Source organism: Pelodiscus sinensis, chromosome 19 (assembly GCF_052426305.1).
Source record: "Pelodiscus sinensis isolate ZL-2025 chromosome 19, ASM5242630v1, whole genome shotgun sequence".
Taxonomy (NCBI): domain Eukaryota; kingdom Metazoa; phylum Chordata; order Testudines; family Trionychidae; genus Pelodiscus; species Pelodiscus sinensis.
In genome coordinates, this window is record NC_143070.1 from 26,519,836 (window position 1) to 26,536,947 (window position 17,112).

Consider the following 17,112-nt stretch of genomic DNA (forward strand, 5'->3'; position numbering starts at 1 on the left):
AAACAGGTGCCCCAGTTCATGCCCACTGGGACCTGCTTTACTTGGTTTCCTTCCACCCAGAGCCCCCTTCTTTTCCAGGGCTGCAAGGAGCTTCTCTCGGATGCTTTCTCATATCCCAGCACAGGACCATCTCTCCAGTGACAGGAGACGGGGCTGGTTTCAGGATTTCTTTTAGCGCAGCAGCAAGCAAGGGGAGATGGAGGAAAATCAACCCCATTTGCAAGCTTTGTGTGACAGGAGGGGTGTGATCTGGGGAACCTGCCCCCCCAGAAGGGCATTTGGGTGCACCCAGGAGCAGCAAGAATTCAGTCCCTCAGGCCAGTGCATTGGGGACAATGTGTGAGCCCTTCAATGAGCATTTTCTGCTCCCACTGGGGAAGGCAGCTGGGCAGGACCAGCCTGCAGCCCACGTCCCTTTCAGCCCCAGGTGCAGGAGGTAACAGAGAGGGGAGGAAAGTCCATGGCCAGAGCCTCCTCCCAGCAGTCTGGCCCTGCGCAGAGTCTGTGCATGATGGAGCCTCTCCCAGCAGGATTCTGGCCTGTTCTCTGCAAAGTGCTCAGCTGTTTCATTTTTTGCAGGCCCATTGTATGTGTCCCTGGTGGCTTCATTTACAGTTTTCAGTCTTTACATTTGCATCCCTTTTTGGAAAGAGGGTGCAAGTGTAAACATACCCTACATAGCGAGAGTTGGCCTCCGGCAGTTGAGCCTGGCAATGTCCCTACTGCGGGAACCCAAAGGGAGCAAAGAGCAGAAGTACTGGTGGGGTGCCCTCTGAACTTGATTTAGTGAGTGTTAGTTGGACTTGCTAAATCAAACTCCAGAAGATTGATTGTGGCCATTCCTCCCCCACTGGGTGTGATTCTTGTTCTTCTGCACAGCACAGCCCAGGTAGACCAAGGACCTTCAGATCATACCCTTGCTGAATTGATGGGAATAGAAACCAGCAGATTTGAACTTGTTTCAGTTGAGATGGGTTTAACTGGTTTCTGTGCATTGATCCAGGAACACATTAGGGGTTTGTAGTAATTTTAAGAATCTCTGCACAGCAGAAATCCAGAATGTAATGCAACTGGAGATGCAAAGGTTTCAATGAAGCCGATCAACTTTCAGGGGGCACTTGGAGTTGAACGAGGAACCACTTTGCCTGCAGTCAAACACTTTACCACTGAGCTACACCCCCATTACACTTGTTTGCTTGCATCCAGTGTTAGGAAATTAGCCGCTGGCAGCACTGTCTGCAGGAGCAGGTGGTGCCTTGCACACATGGTGGGGGGAGGACGGCCCTCTATGGGGTCACACATGTATGGGGTCCCCCAACCTACGATCAGCATGACACGTCACAATAGCGCATCATCCCCTGTGCTCCCGCCTGCCCTGTGTGTGTTGCAATCTCACAACACTCACCTGATGTTCCCTCCCAGGTGCCCGAGGACATTTGGGAGGCCTCCTGCATCTGGGGGACCGGTTCCAGGGTGAGGGTCACAATGTTCCTGGAATCCTCCTTCTTCTCATCCTGGAGCTGCTGGTCAACAGGTTTGTCGTCCTGAAGCTGCAGCCGCTGCTGCCCAGGTGTTTCCATCCCAGACTCCACAACTGTCCCTGGAGACAGGGGTTCTCCAACCGCCAGGACTTGGTCCAGTTCCTCACAGTATGCACAGTGCTTCGGAGCTTCCCCAGTGCAGGAACTGCTCTCACAGGTCCTCACATACCCCTGCTGCAATTTCTTGACCTTGGCTCTGACTTGGTCTGGGGTGGGTGGAGGTGGCCTTTCTTTGCAAGGCCATCATCCATTCAGCCATAAATATCTGCATTCCTCTGCCTGGACTGCAGGGCCTGCAGAGACTCCTCCTTGGACCACAGCTTTATCTCTGGCCCAGACCATGACAGTGCCCGGCACTTGCTGCCACTGGCTTGGTCCTGTGATGTGTCTATGGAAGGGCCAGAGGGGTCTCTGGGGGCTTGTGCCTGTGACATGGCTCTCTGAGAGGCTGGAAGCGCTCCATCTTAGCCAACTGGATAGTGAAATTATACTAAAATAATTGGTTAAGGTAGAACTAAGCGGTACTTGAATTTCTCTTTATAAACTGGGGTCCAAGAAGGAGACCAGCAAGAAGAAGAAAAGGGGAGAAGAGAAGAGGAAGGAAAAGGGAAAGGAAGACCAAGAAGGAGGAGGGAAGACCTTGAAGCAGAACTCACCTCAAAGGCAGCCTAAGACCAGAACTGCCAGGACTCCTCTGCACAGCTGTTGCAATGGTTTGCTGTGTGAACTCTGTGGCAGGTGACATTAGGGCTGTGCACTGGCATTATTTACCAGTTTCCCTGGTTTCACTGTTCCCAGAGCTGTGATGGCTGAGTGGTTAAGGCGTTGGACTTGAAATCCAGTAGGGTTTCCCTGCGCAGGTTCAAATCCTGCTCACAGTGAGGTCTGTGTTTTGCCCACACCTCTTCCTCAGGCAGCAAGGGCCTCTGTGAGTTACCAGCAGTGGGGCTGTTACTGTTGGCATCAGGACTGGATTAAGGGGTGAGCTGGTGAGCTAGTGGGGCAGCTGCCAGCAGGCACTGGGTGCCTTGCTCCTGGCAGACTACAGCAGCTGCCCTGGGACTGGAGCTGCATTAACCTCCACAGCACCTGTCAGCAGTGTGGGGCTCTGCATGGCCTGCCCCAGTGGACCCTGGGTTGCACGCCAGTGGTGGTGGCAGGGCCAGGCTGGGCAGCACAAGAGCATCCTGCTACCACAAGCTCCACGCATGGAGCGGGAGGGGCTGTATATGCACTGTGCACCCAGGGTGGAGCCGCGCATGCACCATGAGCCCGGGGGCAGTGCCACATGCCCGGGGCACTAGAATGGCTCAGGCTGGCTGTGGTGAGCATCTAACTAATTGCACCATTAGGCCATGTCTTCACTCAGGTGGAGATTTCTGCTGCAATCCATCTCCCAGAGTTTGATTTAGCAAGTCTAGATAAGACTCTCTAAATCAAACCCAGAGGGCACCTGCACCAGTACACACTGCGCCTGCTCTTTGCTGCCATCCTCCTTCCACTGTTAGGACACCAGCAAACAGTAAAACCTACTCCAGATATGTGTTGGGATATGGTGGAAAGAAGAGACACATTGGCCTCACCACAAGGAGTTGAAACCAGGATCTTCTATTTACAAGGCAGGTGCTTTAGCCAACTAAGCCATGGTGCCCTCCTTGAAAGCAGCCCTCAAACTGTTCTACTTTATGGTTCCAGAGAACATGTTCCCATTCCAAAGTGCAGCCATTCACCGTTCCCCTCCAGCTCTTGCCATGACTCAAGGCCTGTGCAGCCCAAGACACTTGATTGGCAGTCAGAACCCAAAACCGTTTTGTCAATTGTAGCATTGGGCTTTGAGGGGACAGACCCAAGGCAGCCGCCTGGTCCTTTGAGCTGGAGTTGAATCAGCAACCTAAGGACACTTGCCAAGCACCCGCTACAGGCCTCTGCTCCGCCAGCTGAGCTATGGAAGGTGCCTGGTGCAGGCTGCTTTGCCTATGTTGGAAGAGCAGGGAGAACAGCCCCTTCCTAGCCCAGCCTCCTCCCCCCAATGCCAGCCCCGTGCTCAAGGGCTTTGGAAAGGGGCCCCGCCAAAGTAGCTCCCACTGAGCCTCTGCCAGAACTGCCCCTCCTCAGACTCTGCCTTGTCACCTTGTCACCCAACAGACCCTGCTTTGTTCCAGCCCCCTCTCTCCATCTGAGTCACTTCTGGAGCCGGTGGGACTAGACAGCTGCTGTCCTATGGGATGTGACAATTCTTGGGGAACCATCTCCCAGTTCCCATGGGCTTCCCAATCAACCCTCCCAAGGTCACAGTTCCATACCCCAGGTGGGACTTGAACCCACAACCCCTGGCTCCAGAAGCCAGTGCCTTGTCCATTAGGCCGCTGAGACCAAACAAGAAATGAACAGAAGGGACAAAAATTCTCTGTCCCAAAGGCGCACCCCTCACATTGGCTGGGCAGACACGTCCCTCCCCTCTACCCCAGCAGACACGTCTGCAGCCCCTGGCAGGGAGGCGGCTGGGCAGGTCGCTGGCAGAGCTGAGCCCAGGCTGGCAGCAGTGCAGGCTGGTCGGCCACAGCCGTGGGAGAGCAGCTGGGGGGCTCGGCTGGGGGGCAACGGGCCCGTGTGCTCTGCTGCTCACTGACGAGCTGGCTGCCCAAGTGCCCTCACAGACGCTTCTTCAATCCCCACCCCCCTCAGCCACCCACCCCCAGCCTCTTCCAGCACAGCCTGCCCCACCTCCCCCCACAGGGCTTCCACAGGGGCCTCTGTCCCAGGGGGAATGGGGAGCCCCTGCCCCCGGCACCCACCCACCCTGCTGCTGCTCCCCCCAGAACAGAGGATTCACCCGGCACAAGTAAGTGCCTCTGTCCCCCCTGGCCCCGGCTGCTGGGTTTCCTCCTGTTTAGCTGCCTGGCCCCAGGTAAGGTCACATGAGACTGCTCATATCACCCCCCTCAGCACGGAGCCCTGGGCAGCCGCCCTGCTCACTCAGGTCTCAGGCTGGCAGGGCCTGCAGGGATACTGGGTTTGAATGACAAGGTGTTGGAGCAGTTTATTAAAAGGCTTCTTCCTTGGCAGGGGCTTTGTGCTTGTGGATTGGCTGTTTTTTGGATGCCTGGTGCTTGCACATGCAGCTGGGCTTTAGCAAATCAGAACAATGCAAGTCGTGAGTAACCCAGCGCCTCTGGACATGGGAGTGGAGTAAAAAGTACAATATTGTCTAAAAAAATAAAATAATTTGAATAAAAATCAAAGTGTGACAAAAATAAATGACTTGAGTAAAGTACAAATACCCAAAAAAAGTCTTGAATAGTGTAATCAAGTATTTCTACTTTATTACTTTCCACCTCTGCCCGGCAGGCAGGGGTTCTTGGCCCCTTGCTGGTCTGCGGACTGGCAGTTTATTACTACTGACTTAGAGGAGCCCCAGGAACTGCAGTTGCAGGAAGAAACAGCAGGGCTGTGTCTACTCTGGCACCCTTTTCCGGAAAAGGGATGCAGATGAGCCAAGTCAGAATTGCAAATGCAGCGGGAATTTAAATTTTCCAGATTTTAAGAGGAATAAGGGATCTTCTGGAAAAGGCTTTATTTTCCGAAAGATCCCGTCTAGACTGGCGCTTTTTTCCGGCAAAGCCCCGAGCCGGAAAAAAGCAGCAGCCATGTTCATGCAAATGCAGCAGGGAAAATTTAAATCCCCGCTGCATTTGCAATTCTGACTTGGCTCATCTGCATCCCTTTTCCGGAAAAGGGTGCCAGTGTAGACATAGCCCAGGAGATTTTGATTGGCTGCCAGGTGCTCCACATGCTAATCAGGAGGCCTGTTTCTGTAATCAGGGACATGGAGCATATTCTAATATGCAGATTTCTAAACCTGGTGGAGTGTGTTTGAATGGGATAAGCACTTTGCTGAGATTATTTCTGTTCTTTAGTTTTCTAAGTGTTGTGTGAAAACATTCCTCATGAGGAGAAAGTGAATGCACACAAGTGTGGGTGTGTAGGGAAGCAGGTGCTAATAAGACTGTACTTTCAGGGATCATTTTTATAGTTGGTAACTAGAGAAATGCAGCTGAAAGTGGTTGGCCTTGCTATCCATGAGGATGAGTGATAGTGTTCTCTTCTGAGCATGAAGCAAGCAGACAGTATTGCTTTAATGTCATTGCTGTCCGCTGTTGATGATTGTTCTTTCTTTCCTGTGGGGAAGCTGGAGGAAGAGAACACAGGCTGAGTGGTTAGCTACTGTCAAAAAGTTTAAAATTAATTTTGCGTTAGAGAGGAATGGGGATTTCACTTTATTGTTTTGTCTTGATTTTTGTTTAATTCCTGGATTTACTTGTAGACTACATCTACACTGGTATGACTTTGTGCAAATACTTTTAATGCAAGAATTTTTGCATTAAGCCATTTGTACAGGAGTGCACCTACACTGGCATGTGCTTTTGCGCAAAAGCATTTGTGCCAATGTAGATGCTTTCTTGTTTAAGAAAGCTCCGATGGTTCGATGGCCATTTTAGCCATTGGGCTTTGCTGTGCAAGAAATTAACGTTGCTGTCTACACTGGCCCTCTTGCGCAAGAATACTTGCACAAGAGGGCTTATCCAGGAGTGGGTGCGTCAGAGTATTTGCGCAAGAACCACTGATATTGTATGTTACAAACTCAGTGTTCTTGTGCAAATACTCGTGGCCAATGTACACAGGCGGCAAGATTTTGCGCAAAATCTTGCCAATGTAGACATAGCCAAACTGCTCTGGTCTTGATCCTGATGTTTTCATGCTGTTCTCTCACCTGCTGCTGGGTCTTTTTCCATGTGCTTCTCACACTGGATTTAGCCAGCCCCTTGGATCTGCCTCATGCCTTGTCTCCCATCTGTTCCCTAGTGGCCCTGTGGGAGGCAGAGACTAGCCACAGCCCAGTGTTAATTATCCCTTGGGTTAGTGTCTTTCTCCCATAACGGCTACGTCTACACTGGCCCCTTTTCCGGAAGGGGCATGTAAATTTCACTAGTCGTCGTAGGGAAATCCGCGGGGGATTTAAATATCCCCCGCGGCATTTAAATAAAAATGTCCGCCGCTTTTTTCCGGCTTTTAAAAAAGCCGGAAAAGAGCGTCTAGACTGGCCCCGATCCTCCGGAAAAAGCGCCCTTTTCCGGAGGCTCTTATTCTTACTTCTAAGAATAAGAGCCTCCGGAAAAGGGCGCTTTTTCCGGAGGCTCGGGGCCAGTCTAGACGCTCTTTTCCGGCTTTTTTAAAAGCCGGAAAAAAGCGGCGGACATTTTTATTTAAATGCCGCGGGGGATATTTAAATCCCCCGCGGATTTCCCTACGACGACTAGTGAAATTTACATGCCCCTTCCGGAAAAGGGGCCAGTGTAGACGTAGCCAACGTGTAGCTAAGATATTTGTTAGTAAGTGGCAGGCGCCTCAGGAGCTCACCCCCGAACAGACACACGACCTCAATATTGGGGCACAAGACAAAACTCACCTGCTCCTGGAACAGGAACACTGACGAGCAGTGAGGCCCTTCCCTGGCAGCACCCAGCAGTGAGAGCTGAGTGAAGGGGGAGGCAGGACCAGGGGGAGAAGGCTCCATGACTGTGTGAGAGGGAGGCTCTGCCCTGGCCAGTGGGGAATCGTTGCCTCTCCGAGGGGCCCAGGCCTGGTGGGTCATTTCCCCAGGTTAATGAGTGGGGGCTGAAGCCAGTTCTGGGTTGTCTCCTTCAACAACCAAACTGAACCAATGGATCTTGTGCCATGTGTGTCACAGAGCTTCCTGCAGGGCTGCCCACATGGCAGAGGGGAGGGGCAGTTTGAGTCACCCAGCTCTGCCCTTCTGAAAATGAAAATGGCAAGTGTTGTCTTAGCAGTGCCAGAGAGGTGGGAAGGAGCCTGAAGTAACTTCTTGGGTCACAGCTGCTGTCACATAGGTGAGAAAAGAGACTAGGCAGTTGTCACATGAAACTGCAGGCTGGTTTCCCTGACTGGGAATCGAACCCAGGCCACAGCAGTGAGAGTGCTGGATCCTAACCACTAGACCAGGGGAGTCCAAACTTTTTTCAAAAAGGGCCAGATTTGAAGAAGTGAACATGCGTGAGGGCCGACCATTTTGCCTGACATTCTTTGAACCATTAAAATTAAATGCAAATTAACTATTTTATGCAAAGTTTATTGCAAACAGCATACTTTTCATTTCGTCACATGGATGACAAATCTAAACAGGTGTTAAATCACTTTCCCTTTCATATCTGAAGGCCAGATGAAAAAAAAATCCAGGAAGCTGAAATATATGTCAGGAACATTGTAAAGTACATTACATATTATTGGTAATAAAGGTTGTCTGTCAACTTTTAAGTTCAAAAAATATGAACAGGAACATAACACCAAGTATACATGTTGTGTCCAAATATATTTATAACTGATTTAGACCAACTGACATTAACTGAGATTTTACAATGTATTCATCTCAATACATATGGATTCGTTGGGGGCCATAAAAGATAGATATTGCCAAATTACCTGTGGGGCCGTATTAAACCGGAACACGGGCCGCAATTGGCCCACGGGCCGGACTTTGGACATGCCTGCACTAGACCATCAGGGACACATGAAACTTGCCTTTTTGCTCACCTACACTAGCCTTTCACAGGCCATTTTCTGTCCACTTCAGGATGGGGCTGGCAGGTCCATTCTCCCTTGCCCAGAGGCGACAAGAACAGAAACCAAACAGAACATCAAAGCAGCCAGACTGGGTCATGTGAGTTGTCCAACTAGCCCAGGATCCTGTCTCATGACAGCAGCCAATTTCATTGTCCCGAGGGAATCCTCAGGACAGACAATTGTTAAGTGATCCCTCCTGTTGCCCATTTCCAGCTTCTAGAATACACCAGCTAGGGACGCCTGCCCTGTCCATCCTGGTTAAATGCCATTGATTGACCTTTCCTGCATTAAATATTCCAGTTCTATTTTGGACCTTCTTGTAGATTTCACCTTCACAGCATCCTCTGGCAAGGAGTTCCACTGGGCGCAAAAATGTTTCCTTTTAGTTTATTTTTAACTTGGTTTCTGGGCTCCCTGAGGCCCTTTCACACACAAGGGCTTTCTCTGCAGCATGCTGGGGGGAGAAACCCCTGAGCCAGTGACACGGACTGACCTGGTGCAGGCCAACAAGGGGGGTTTCAGTGAAGCTACATGTAAATGGATCCATCTAGTAACCCCTGCCAGCCACACGCACAAGGGAGGGGACTTTAGCCAAGGAAGCAAGGACTCTGAGGGAGGGTTGGAAGTGAAGGGGGTTAATCAGATGGACGGGAGTTTCCAGTGGTGGGCTGTGGCTAAGATGGATGCGGGGATGTCACAGGGCACTAGCACGGCAAGGGGACCAGAGAGGGCCCTGCTGCACCGAGAGACATGGCAAAGCCTGGGACTGAACCAGGGACCTTTAAATATTTCATCTTAGGCTCCCCACACTGAGCTACCCATAAACCCCTCTAGCTGGTTATTAACTGTCCGGGATGTCTGGCAGCCGTGTCACAAACATGATGCCGTCGTGCCCGGCCCAGGAAGGCGAGACTGGTGTTTCCTGCCACCTGCAGTTTGACTGGCTCCTTCCCCCCATTCCTGCCTTAGCTCCCGGGCTGACCTGGCAGCTGAAGTGGTCGGGGGCCCAGCAGCCTGGGCAGGGAGTCGGGTGGCCAGACCCTGGTGGCAAGAGTCTTGGTGCTACTTGTTTCCCTGCCCCCTCTGGTGCCCTCACTCCTCACCCGCAGCCCCTGCTGCCTGCCTGGGTCCCTGTGATGTGTCAGACGCTCAATGAACCCTCCTGTTTCACACGGGCTGGGCGTGGCTCTGGGCGAGGGCACAGGGCTGTGTCATTCCCTGTGGGAGCGGGAGGCCCCCGGAGCCCAGAGCGAGTGGACTCCCCAAGGGGCGCACGGTGAGAGACAGGGGGCTGGCGGCTCAGGGAGGGGCGGTCCCAGGAGGCAGAGGGCACCTGTGACTCTTGGCTGGCAGCTGACACTCTGCTCCTTGCTTCCCTCCCGCTGCTTCACCTCCCAGGGCTTCTTTCTCCTTCCCTGTCCATAGCAGGCAGCTACACAAAGGCAAGTCACCAAACCAGACACCGCTGTGGCCAGCATGGGGCTTGCACCCACGACCGGGGCGTTATCAGCATCAAGCTCTAAACAGCTGAGCCAGCAGGCCCACGAGGGGCCCTTTGGGAAAGACCCCACAGGCAGCTGCAGGGACGTCTCTGCCGCTGCCACGAGCTCGTCTCTGATGGGGCCACGGGCGACTCACTGAGATGTGGGCTGGCTAGTGCAGAAGTCAGAGGAGCAGGAGCCTGGGTGGGTTCAGGGGGGCCTTGAGCAGGAGCAGGTTTTGGGGGAGGGGCTGCTGGGCCACTGAAGCAGGTGACCAGGTGGTTGGCAGCAGCTCTGTGGGCTGGGCACATGGTCCCATCACCTGGACATATGGAGCCTCCCTCTGTGTCTTGGGCTGGAGGAGCCATGGGCCAGCCACTGCTACAGCAGGAATTTGGGATCAGGTCACCCCACTGGGGACAATGGAGGGAAGAGAAGAGTTTTCCCTGCTATTAGGGGAAAGCTGGCCAGACCCTTTTAGCCACTGGGTCTGTGCAGGCTGGATCCTCCTCCTACCAGTTCTCTGACCTCAGGCCTGCAAAGCTCTCAGCCTTTTGCCTGTTTCTGCTTCCCTGTCCATAGGAGGCAGCTAAAGTGTGTGTCTGGGGGGGGGGGGGAGAAAGAGTAGCCACTGCAGTGAACAACTATGTGGCCAACAAGGGGCTTGAACCCATGACCTTGGTGTTATTAGCACCATGCTCTAACCAACTGAGCTAGCCAGTCTTCAGGAGCTGAGTTTGCAAATGGCCCTTTCAGAAAGGCGCCTCTTCTCTGACAGGGCCACTAGCAATTCACTGTGATGTGGGCTCACTAGTCCAGATGCTTTGAGGTTTGGTCAAGGTGGCTGGCGGCCGGCATGGCGCACTGAGACCCAGGGCAAAGAAGCAGCCGGAATCTTCTCCTGCCAGCACCTCACCTCCCAGCTTCTTCCCTGTCGGCAGCAGCCGCAGCCCCTTTCAGCCACTGGGAAGAGAGGCAGGAATGGGGCCAAGTAACAAGTCAGGCTGAGGGGGGCAGGCAAAGCTCATCTTGTCTTGCAGGGCCACTGGCAACAGCTTCTCTCTTGTGCGCTGCTGCTGAGGAGAAAAACACCCTGAGAGGGACCAGAAAGACCAATTTAAAGATTGTTTGGGGTGGGGGGCACCTGCTAGCACCAGGCGGGCAAGAGTCAGAGCCTGGCAGCTCCTGGGGACCACAAAAGAGACCACAAGGGTAAGCAGCAAGGTCCAGGCAGGTTACGTTTTAGGGCCCAGCCCATCTCAGCCAGGCAGACCATAGCATCAGACTGAGCTCCAGGGGGCATCAGACACCCAGCAGGAGGCACAGAACTCTCTCTCTGGGGAACCTGCAGATAAGGAGCCCAAAGCTCATAAAGTTGGAGGGTTTTGCAGCAAACAGCCCAACCCCAGCAAGTCCCACAGAGATTTGAACTCGGATCACATGATTCAGAGTTCTGAGTGCTGCCTCTTACACCATGGCTACATCTAGACTGCCATGTTTTTCTGGAAATGCTTTTAACAGAAAAGTTTTCCGTTAAAAGCATTTTCAGAAAAGAGCGTCTAGATTGGCAGGACACTTTTGCGCAAAATCACTTTTTGTGGAAAAGCGTCCGTGGCCAATCTAGATGCGCTTTTCTGCAAAAAAGCCCCGATCGCCATTTTCTCAATCGGGGCTTTTTTGCAAAAAAGAAATCTCTGCTGTCTACACTGGCCCTTTTGCGCAAAAGTCTTTTGGAAAAAGACTTTTGCCCGAATGGGAGCAGCACAGTATTTCCGCAAAAAGCACTGATTTCTTACAGTAGGAAGTCAGCGCTTTTGCAGAAATTCAAGCGGTCAGTGTACACAGCTGGCAAATTTTTCTGGAAAAGCAGCTGATTTTCCGGAAAAACTGGCCCGTCGAGACACAGCCCATGGGACCTACATGAGCCAGTAGTGATTCAATTAGGCTGAATTGGAGTTCTGGCTCATGGCCACTCGGACCAGCTTTGCTTGTTTTCCTTCCACCCAGAGCCCCCTTCTTCTCCTGGGCTGCAAGGAGCCTCCCTGGGATGCCCTGAGACAGGCACAGGGCTCTGCCTCCCCATAACCAGCCCCACCCAACCCAAACAGCCTTGGCAGAACAAAGCGGGGGGGGGGGGGGCTAGCTAGACTGTTCCCTTCTTACACACTTCAAAATATCCATTCCTAAATAAGACTGTGTAGCCTAAAAGATAAGGCATCTGACTTTGTGTCAAAAGACTGAGGGTTTGAGTCCTTTTGCAGTTGTGTTGATTGTGGGTCTGGGTGTCTTATGCTTGGAAAGGTTCTGTAACAATGTGTGTCCATTGAAAGGCCTCTAGCTATTTGGGAGATCTAAACTAAAGCAGACTGCAGAACAGCAGCAATTAACTGTAGAGACTGGGCTCACGTTCCATCTAAATGGCATTTCAATAGGGTCACACTAGGCTGTGACCATGGGGTCTGATCCTATTGACCCCCACTGTCACCAAGTAAGAAAGAGATCTAAGGGTGGGTGGAGAGAACTTAGTTAACAGCACTTTGTCTGGCAAAACACTGCTTAGCAAGAGTTGTGTTTGTGCAGTCAGCATTCTATGATTATTGTCCTCACTTTCCTATTGTTTGTCTGTGTGATCGCTGTCTGGTTTGTAGCTGTTTCTGTCGGCTGTATCATTAATGTTGCTGGGGGAAAATCAACAAAGGCGGTGCAGTATGATTGGTTAGGTAAATCATAATAGTATGTTAGCTTTGGTTAGTAACATTATACTAAAATAATTGGTTAAGCAGGACTAAATTATCACTATATAAACTGGGGTCCAAGAAGGAGACCAGGAAGAAGAAGGAAAAGGGGAAACGAGAAGAGGAAGAAGGAGGAAAAGGGAAAGGAAGGGAGAAGACCAAGGAGGAGGAGGGAGACCTAGAAGCAAAACTCACCTCCAAGGCAGCCTCAGACCAGAGCGCCCAGGACCCCTCTGTACGACCGTTGAAATGGTTTGCTGTGTGAATTCTGTCAGGTGACGTCAGGCCTAGGCACTGGGATTATTTACCAGTTTCCCTGAGCTACTAGGAATCAGAGCTGTGATGGTTGCGTGGTTAGAAATCCAATAGGGTTTCCCTGTGCAGGTTCAAATCCTGCTCACAGTGAGGCCTGTGTTTTGGTCACACCCCTTCCTAGGGCAAGAAGGTACCCAAACTCTGAGACTCCTGAGAAGAACGTGCCTGACCCATCAGAAGGGACACCTGTGCTATGTCTACACTTGTAGCTTCTTGCATGAGTAATATGCAAATGAGGCTAAGTGTGGAATATTGATGAGCCTCATTTGCATAGCTAATAAGCTGCTACCACTTTTTCAGAAGAGACTCTTGCACAAGAAGGAGCGTCTACACTGCCCCTTCTTGCACAAGAAAAACACTCCTGCGCAATGCATTTACACCTATTAATTTTCACTAAACCCCATTATCAGACTACCCAGTGCACATTCCTTCCTTCCTTTGTGCACACAACATACCTGGGGCTCTAATTACTGGCCACCTGCCTTTCACACAGACCATTGATCCTTGTGACTTTCAGCTACATTCACATGGCAGCTGATTAAACATAATGTGCTTCTATTGCATGATCAGCACCAGAGTCTGGGAGTTAAGGAAGGGCACCACCTAGCATCAGGCTTGAACCCATGACCCTAAGATTAAGAGTCTCACACTCTACCAACTGAGCTAGCCAGACTGTGTGTGAAAAGTTTCCTAAAATCCCATCTCAGGGTAACAGGAGCCAAGTGTTCTCCACTGCCTGACTCAAGGCTCTTTCTTGCCCCTAATGTGGGGTTCTGGTCTGTGGAGAGGTTTGAACTCGAACCCCACGCCCGACACACCCACTTCTTTCCCCACAAGGAACGGCCCCATTTCCATCTCTCCAGGGACAGGAGAAGGGCTCTGGGCTGTTCTCTGCAAAATGCTCAGCCTCTTTCATTTTCTGCAGGAACGAGTGGGATCCATGCGCCCTGCTCCCCAGTGAGAGGTATGTGTCCTCTTCCCCCTTTCCACAGACACAGCAGGCCAGGGGGCTATGAGCCTCCAGAGGCCCCTTCCTACTTGGCCTCCCACAAAGCTGGGGTGAAAATCTGCTAGACCCCAGCCCTCCTGGGCCAAGCCATGGCAGAGGTAGCAGGATTCACTCCCGTCATCTCCTGCCCGTGCACTGGTACTGAGGGGCCGGCCCCTTTCCTGCTGCCCCAACTCTTATTCCCACAATGCACTTTGTGCAGGGGCCTTTGGTCTTTCTGCCAAGGTGCGTGGCTGGGAGCCAGGACTCAGGACCCTTCCCCAATCCCCCCTCTGACCCGCCCACACTGTCTGGCTGCCTCCAGCACGGGCTGGCCTCAGGGGTGAGGTGGGTGACCTGCCCTGCAGCTGTGATGGCATCAGGCCCTTCCCGCCTGCCTGCTCAGTCTAGAGATGGAGCTCCAGTGGCCTCAGACACCCAGCAAGAGGAATAAAACTCTATTTATTGAACCTCAGGTGATAGAAGCCAAAATACCTGAACCTTGTAACAACCACCTGAGTCTTAGTAGGTCCCACCGAGATTTGAACTCAGATTGCAGGATTCAAAGTCCTGCGTGTTGCCCCTTACACCATAGGACCTGTGGTGGGAAAGTGCAGTGGGCACCTCTGACTCTCAGCTCTCAGGCTGGCCTCTGCTCTCCTGGCTCCCTCCAGCTGCTTCATCTCCCAGGACTCCCTGTAAGAAATGTGTCACTTTCACCCCTGGGAGCAGCTCAGCCAGGCAAAGGGGTTGCCTGGGGCAGGACATTAGCCCTGGAGGGCAGGGGTGGGTGTGGCAGTGACATCATAAGGGCCTTTTGCAGCCCCTCAGCTTATTGGCTAATGGAGGTTGGGAGGTGATGACCTCACAGAGAGTCCATGACAATGGCCAGGTGGGACAGGCTGCAGGGCAGGGGCCATCTCAGAGCCCCCCCCCCTCCCCATGGCTTTGCTGCAGGGAGTCTCCTTGAGAGTTGCCCTTGAGGCCTTTTCGGAGCCTTCTCCTTTCCCACGACTAACTGACCTAGATGACAGACGTCCCTGTGGAGAAGGGAAGGGACTCCAAGAAGGCCTCTGTAAACATAGCAGGGGAATTAGCTCAAGTGGTAGAGCTCTTGCTTAGCATGTGAGAGGCAGTGGGATCGATGCCCACATCCTCCAACTGCAGCTCAGCTCTTATCCTTTATTTTCACTGTCAGGGGCTCAGTGGCCCCATCCCTCTTCCTACCTGCTCTCCCAAAAGAGACAGACCTCGCTCCCCTTTCTTTGCCGCCAGCAATTGCCATGCTGCAAAGCAGAGAGTGGAGATATCAGGCTCTGTGGTGCAATGGAAAGCATGTTGGACTTTTAAGCTGCAACAAAATACAGGACAATGTAGCACTTTAAAGACTAACAAGATGGTTTATTAGATGATGAGCTTTCGTGGGCCAGACCCACTTCCTCAGATCAAATAGTGGAAGAAAATTGTCACAACCATATATATCAACGGATACAATTAAAAAACCGAACACATATGAAAAGGAGAAGTCAAATTTCAGCACGGAACGGGGATACCGGGTGAATCCTCTGCTCTGGTGGGAGCAGCAGCAGGGTGGGCGGGTGCCGGGGGCAGGGGCTCCCCATTCTCCCTGGGACAGAGGCCCCTGTGGAGGCCCTGTGGGGGGAGGGTGGGGCAGGCTGTGCTGGAAGAGGCTGGGGGTGGGCGGCTGAGTGGGGTGAGGATTGAAGAACAGGCCCCAGAAACCTGATGCTGAAACTCCCCCTTAGTCTGGAGTTTCACACCCTGACAGATCAGAATAAAGTGTCTCAAAGGAGCTACAGCCCCACAGCCCAGCCTAGGGATGGCTCAGCCAGTGGGTTAGAAGCACCGGGACACAGAGAGACTCAGGAGCTGCTCAGAGACAACCACTGGCGAGAAGCAGAACAATTCCCTGAGCAGTCAATTGGTTCTGCTTCATTTGCTGGGACTTAAGGAGAACAACAAAGTCCTGAGTCTCCTCCTTGTGACTTCCTCCCAGCTCAGCCAATCAGAACTGGGACTAGAACTGGAACACTGTGTCTACACTGGTAGGTTATTGTGCAAGAAGGGCCACACTACCCACTCGCTCTTGTGCAAGAAGTTTTATAGTAAAGTGTAGAAGAAAGGGCTTCTTGCACAAGAGCTCTTCTCTTTTCTAGCAGGTGTAAGTCTTCTTGCACAAGAGAGTGTCCACACTGCCATGGATGCTCTTGCACAGAAACACAGCAGCATGGATGTGATCTTGCACAAGAACCCACCAGTGCAGATTTAGCCCACAGGACCTTTGGAGACAAAGTCCAGGGCCCTATCTCACAGCAGGACTAAACACAATCCCAATCAATGTCTTGCCAAAAAAGGGAAGTTACCAGGAGTGGGGTTTGAACCCACACAGATAAACATCCATCGGAACTTTAAGTCCAACACCTTAATCACTCAGCCATCGTGGTGCTGCTGGGGAAAGCACACATGAGAAAGTTCTCTCCCCAAACAGCCCAGGGACTCGCTCTCAGAGCATCTGCCCATCCCATCCCTGTACCATGGCTTCCCACCGCGAGGGCGAGAGCTGACCCCTCCCCACAGCGAGGAGGGAAGCAGGGAAAAGGGAAACCAAACAAGACAAAACCCAACGTCCCCAGGGATTCAGAGGGACAAAGGCCTGGAGGGGAAAATATCCCCCCCCCTTCACCCAGTGTTTTCCCTGCCTTGCATTCGGCCAGTCCCCAGGGATCAGGCCAGTGTTTCCAGCCTTTGTGTTTACACCATGGACAGACAAACCATTCACAAACCTTTGCCAGACCAGTAACATTTTATTTACATATCACTGTGCATGCACAGACTGCACTGAGCGCTGCACCGGGCTAAAATCTACTCACCACGGGCGGGCAGATTGCCCTAATTGCCGAGCCCTGCATATCTGCATACATATTATGCAAATAAGTGTAGATATCTGAAACACTGATCTGCTCACTCCCCCAACCTCGCACATGCTGGGAGCAGTTTCCCTGGACCCAGGCTGGGATCAAAGCCACCTCTGCTGGGAGCAGCCCTGGTCCAGATCCGCCCCTATAGCCCTGGGGGGCTGCTCTCTGGGGGAGGGGAGGGTATCTCTTACCTGCCCCTGCAAGTGGCAGGGACTGGGCTGGGGGCACTGCCCTGGGAGAGGTTCCTTCATCGCACTGGCCCTGTGGGAGATTCCCCCTCCTGGCAGGTGGCACTGGGGGAGCTACAATTGACAAAAAGGTTTTGGGTACCAGCTGCCAATCAAATGTCTTGGGCTGCGCAGACCTTGAGTCATGGCGAGAGCTGGAGGGGAATGGGGAACGGCTGCACTTAGGAATGGGAAGGGGGTGTCTGGAACCATAAAGTAGAACAGTTTTAGGGTTGTTTCCAAGAAG

At 52.4% G+C, this 17,112-nt stretch overlaps 3 non-coding genes across 3 annotated transcripts; 2 read left to right on the forward strand and 1 right to left on the reverse strand.

Annotated features, from left to right (window-relative positions):
- Positions 1 to 2,340: 2,340 nt before the first annotated feature.
- Positions 2,341 to 2,422, forward strand: TRNAS-UGA (transfer RNA serine (anticodon UGA)). The gene has a single exon. It is a non-coding gene; the product is annotated as a tRNA-Ser (tRNA).
- A 1,419-nt stretch (positions 2,423 to 3,841) lies between these two features.
- On the reverse strand, positions 3,842 to 3,914 carry TRNAR-CCG (transfer RNA arginine (anticodon CCG)). Its single transcript has one exon. It is a non-coding gene; the product is annotated as a tRNA-Gln (tRNA).
- A 1,629-nt stretch (positions 3,915 to 5,543) lies between these two features.
- Positions 5,544 to 5,759, forward strand: LOC142821719 (small nucleolar RNA U3). The gene has a single exon (XR_012898407.2). It is a non-coding gene; the product is annotated as a small nucleolar RNA U3 (small nucleolar RNA).
- Positions 5,760 to 17,112: the final 11,353 nt, after the last annotated feature.